Below are 6,212 nucleotides of genomic sequence, written 5' to 3'. Positions count from 1 at the left end.
CATCGTAACATAGTGACAGGGACATAGGAATTTAGAGAGAGAAATCCTAGAACAAGTAGAAATGAGGATGTGAACCCACAAATACAGTCTTATAGATGCAAGCTAGTCATAGGGACAGAAACACTGGGACACGTCTGGTGGGATCAGGAATAAAGAAACCTAGCCACATAGTAACAGATACACAGAACATAAACAAATGGGTAGAACACAGTGACAAGGAAATCTATCCAGAGAGTCAGGGATGCAAAGACACAAAATCAATATATACCTGGGGCCACTTGGAAAGAGAGACACACAAAGAGGCAACCAAGGCCACAAACAAAGGGATGGAGACAGTGAATCAGATCCAGGGACACAGAGATAGTGGCTCAAAAATAAAAAGACATAGATCCAGATACCAGACACAGACAGACAGGGACACAGAAGTGGTGAGTCAGATCAAAACAAAACCAGGGACAGAGCAAGACAGAAAAAGAAGCAGATGCAGAGAGATACCCTGTCAAACAGATCCATAGAAACAAGAACAAAGTCATGGAGATCCAGAGAAAAAAAATCAAGGACTAAAAGAGAGTTATTGAGTCATAGAACAATTTAAGACACAGCCACAGCAATGTAAAGAAACAATAATATAGAGACACTGACAAAAGCTGGGAAAAATAAATGGAGAAGTAGGGTAAATACCAAATCACATAAAAAGAAAACAAAGTCCCAGAGATGCACAGACTCTGGGACTCACCAACAAAGGGCATTCAGGAGGTACAGGCAGATTCAAGAGCACAGACACTGGAATACAGAAGCTCAGAGAAAGACGCCCAGGAATAGAGAGACTCTGGAACACACTTAAAACGGAACACTGAGGTTCAGGGATACACAAAGATTTGGGAATGTACAGAGATAGGAACACACAGACACTGGAACACAAAGGCTAATGATCACTCAGACTCAGAAATGCAGACATTAGATCACATGCAAAGATGCAGGGACATGTAAAGATTCAGGGACATGTAGGCTCAGGGATGCACCATGACTCAAGGACACATAAAGACTCAGGAACATGCAAAGATTCAGGGATATATAAAGAATCAGAAACACACAGAAACTCAGTGATGCAAAGAAAAAAGGGATGTATAAACATTTAAACACGAAGGCCCATTAGATGCCAGACACTGAAACATAGAGATCCATGAGCACACTGAGACAAGAAGACACAGATACTAGATTACAGAGGCTCAGGATATGTAAAAACTCAAACACATTCAAGGACAAGGATGCATATGCACTAAAACACAGAGATCAGGGACACACAGAAACAGGGACATACAAGTAGGGGAATACAAATGAAAACTCGGGGACACTCAGAGATGGAAATGTACAGACACTGAAACAGAGATTAATGGAATGTACAACACAGGCATGCATAAAGAACGAGATGGAGAAACTCACAGACTTACAGAGGACCAAAGACATGCAGATACTAGACTACAATATACAATTGAAACCATAGACATCAGAACACAGAGACATTGGGACACAGAAACCTTGGAAAATTGAAATGTGCAAACACTGGAACTAAACCAAAACTTGCTCATACAGATATTAAGATATACACAGCCCTTTGAAAATACAGGCAACCACTAACACACACAGAAACACTGACACATACAAACACTTAACACACATGGACACTAGAACAGATGTCAGAAAACACAGGAATGCTGGTACACAAAGACAATAGGACCGGATACTACTACACAGGTACTGGTATATGCAGACACAGGGATACACAGGCAGAGGGACATATAGAACCTCACACACACACACACACACACACACACACACTGGGATACACCACTAGGACATAAGGAAATGAGTACAAAGACTGAAGCACACAAAAACTAAAACTCAGAGACATATGGTAATACGCTGACACTGGGAAACACAGACAGCAGGATACCTACACACTAAGGCACAGAGACACAAGGACATTCAAAAACACTGAAACATACAGACACTTTGACTCACAAACAGTGGAACAAGCAAACACTGTAATGTACAGACACTGGGCTACAGATATTGAGGTACACAGAAATACTGAAACTAAGAAATACATGTAATATGCAAATGGTCACTAGTGTACACAAACACTGGGACATATAGAAACTGAGGAACATAGATATTGGGACATACACAGTCATCAAGACATGTAGACACTAGAATATACAGTCATTAGGACATAAACAGATATTAGGACATCCGAGCATTAGAGTACAGAGAGGCTGCGATCTACAGATACTGGAAAATATACAGATACTGGGAAATACACAGATACTGAAAAATTACAGACACTGACACACAGTAATTTCAATTCACAGACACTGGTGCACAGTCGAGTAGAGACAGATATTGGGACTTATACACATCGGAGTTCAAAGACACTGGAATACATAAATATTGAGACACATAGCACTTGGGTATATAGACACTGGGACACAGCTCCTGAGACACATAGACACTTGGATATACAGACATTGAGAGATACAGTCACTGCAACATTCAGGCAGTTTTGGGAAACAGTGCACAAACACTGTTAAACATTGGGAAACAGTGCACAAACACTGTTAAAAACAACCACTGGGACATACAGACACTGAGACACACAGACATTGAGACACACAGACACTGCAAACACTTAAACCTACAGATACTAGGACACACAAACACTGGGATATACAGATACTTGGATATAGTTTCTGAGGCACACAGAAACAGTTGCTCAATAAGTATTTCCCAAGTATGGTAAGCTAGTAACACAAGGAGGAAAATGTAGCGGATGGAAGAGAGATGTCCTTCTTGTCCTCCTCCCAGCCTAGTTGGAGTGCTCCACCCACACAGAAGCCCTTTAGCAAATAGCACCAAATACTCTGAAACAAGGTTTAAGGAATGCAGGATTTTTAAAGGAAGTGAAGCTTGTCTTGTACCTTCAGAAATGGGTAGACTTCAGAGAAGAAAAGAAGAGGAAGAGAGCATTGTATCTAGTCTAACTTTTAACTCCCTTCTTTCTTATCTGGTCCCCTACCTGGCCCCTGGCTGTCTGAGTAGCTATCCACATTGGAGCCAGAAAAGCTTTGGAATGCCTAGAGGGTTGGATATCACCAGTGCCTCTGGAATCTCAGGGCTAGAGCTCAAGGGCCACTCTGGGGCCAAAAGCAGACAGATACATGATACAAATGTCTGGATGGTACAGACTGAACGAAGTCCAGCAATGGTCTCCTCCACTGTCACCCACTCAAGTGGGTACTTATATATACCATTTCCTTTTTCCATGCTATATGACCTCAAGTTGGTCAGTTCCTCCCTCTAAGTCTCCATCTCTGCTCTGTAAAATATAGAGAATCAATCCTATTATTCAGGGCTCTGAGAATGAAATAAAAAGGATATGTACATATGTATGATTTACATGTATATATATACACACATTTATAGGGCCTAGCTCAAGGCTTGACACATAAATGGTACCTGATGCTATTATTATTCCTCACAGAAAGTCAGAGGTAGAAGGAATTTAAAAAATTACCCACTCCAACACTCTCATTTCTCACATGGAGTAGCTGGTGACCAGAGAGGGAGAAAACTGCCTGAGATCACACAGCAATTTAGTGGCAGAAAAAGAACCTGTTTTTGTCAACTCCTTCTCAAAGGCTGCTTTTAACCCTGTCTAGCTGAGTTTGGGGAGCATTTTAGACTGTAAAGGCAAAGTCAATGAGTCACAATTAGTGGGTGTTGGCCTGTCTCCCTCAGTTGGAGAATTCATTTGTCTAACATTTATAGAAAATATCTCTATGCCAGGTTATTGCTAGACAATATTAGGTACTAGAGAGCACTCAGACCTGGTCCCTGCCCCTGAGATATTCCAAAACCTGAGATAAGATGTTTATCAACATAGACAACTACAAATAAACAAACAAACAGAAAATAGAGACGTGTGTATGCAAGGCAGTAAGGGGACAAAAGTGTGACTTTGGGGGATATTAGCCTTTCCTCCTATGAAATCTTAACCCTTCCACATCCACCCCACTTAAATTAAGTGACAATGGTGTTCTTCGATATGGATAACTGTGGTTTTTCAATCTTATGTAAAGTGTGACTAAAATAATCTTGAGAGACTTCCAGCTATGGCCGAATGAGGGAATCAGCAAATCTTCCCCACAAACAGTAACCATAAAACAGATAAAATTGATAAACACAACTATTTCAAAGCCCAAAGACATATAAATAATCTAAGAAGTGGTTGTACTTTAAAAACTGCTGATCTTGAAACAGTGCACCCTGTTTCCCAATGCCTGAATGTTGCAGTGACCGTATCTCTGGAGTATGGGTGATGCCCATGACCAGCAGCACTGTCAGTGGAAGTGACTGCTTAACAGCAGGCAAGTGGATGAGAATCTGCCAGTTCAAGCTTTACTACCCTGAGTTTGTGGTCGTTATTGGGACAAGCATATTCCTGAGCCACAAGCTTCCTACACACACCTGAGGCTGTGTACATAGACATAGATGACTCAAAAGAAAAAGTAAAACCTAGAGCAAATTTAGAAACAGTCTGAACTTTGAATTCACTCCCCTACCCATACATAGATCCATTGGCAAACTATAGAAAACTTACTGGCTCAAGGTAATTGAGCATGACTTCTGACTAATCATTGACTAACCAATAAGTTATGTAGAAACAGGGGCAACCACTAGGAAGCCAGGCTTACAGGAATATTTAAAAAAGAAAACAGACACATCACTAGCTGCATACTACAAAAGAGACTAGTTACTAAACAAAGAAAAAAATTTTAAAAAGCAACAACAACAATCTTTAGGGAGAAAATATCATAATACAGAATTGCTACAAAAAAATAGAGAATCATATGGAAACTGGCATTAAAGAGCACAATAACTATAATGAGAAATTCACTAGAGGAATTCAACAGCAGATTCAAAATGGGAGAAAGAAACAATAAACTTTAAGATAAATAGATCTATAGAAATACAATTTGAAGAACTGAGGGAATAATAGACTGAAGAAAATGAACAGATCCTCAGGCATCTGTGGGACAACATCAAGCATTCTAAGACATGTATAACAGGAGTCCCGGCAAAAAGAGGAGAGAGAGAAGGTAGCAGAAAAGCATACTTGAAGAAATAATGAAAATTTCCCAAATTTAATGAAAATCATTAATCTATAGATCCAAGAAGCTCAACAAACTCTAAGTAGGATAAATTTAGACTCCACAAGCAAACACACTATAGACAAACTTCCAAATGCCAAAATTGTAGAGAAAATCATGAAATCTGCAAGAAAAAAATGAATCGTCATGGACAGGAGAGAATCAATATTAACAATTGACTTCTCATCAGAAACAGTGGGGATCAGAATACAGTAGAATGACATAATCAAAGTGGTGAAATAAAACTAGAATTATCAAAAATGATGGTGAAATAAAGACATTTACACACAAATAAGGACCGAGAGAATTTGTGACTAGCTGACCAACCTTGCCAAAAATATTAAAGGAAGTTTTTTGGGCTGAAAAACATGATAACAGATAATAACTCAAATCTACGAGAACTGATAAATATGTAGATAAACATACAAGACTCTATAATATTGTTTTTGCTCACTTCTATTAAATTCTTTTTTTTTTAAATCAAGATTGACTAAAGCAATAACTATGACACTGTATTATTGGGTTTATGATAAATGAAAATATAATAGATATGAAAATAGCAAAAAGGAAAAGGGAGGGTGAATATGTACATATATGTGTATGCTTAGATAGATATCTAGATATCTATCGATATCTATATACATATCTATCTATCCCAAATAATTGCAAAATACACATGTTTTTCAAGTACATATGGAACATTTTTAAGAAAAAACATATTCTATGCCATTTAAAAAGTCTCAGTAAATTTAAAAGGATATGTGCTCTTACCACAATGAAAGTAACTTAGAAAATATGAGAAATTTCCCCAAATATTCAGAAAAAAAAAACATTCAGAACCAACTAAAAAATGGGCAAAAGACTTGCATAGGCATTTCTCCAAAGAAGACATACAAATAATCAATAAACACATCAAAAGAACCTCAACATCATTAATAATTAGAGAACTATAAATCCAAACCATTAGATACTGCCTCACACCCATTAGGATGGCTACTATCA

Source organism: Pteropus medius, unplaced genomic scaffold (assembly GCF_902729225.1).
Source record: "Pteropus medius unplaced genomic scaffold, Ma_sr-lr_union100, whole genome shotgun sequence".
NCBI lineage: Eukaryota > Metazoa > Chordata > Mammalia > Chiroptera > Pteropodidae > Pteropus > Pteropus medius.
This window is presented reverse-complemented; position numbering follows the sequence as displayed.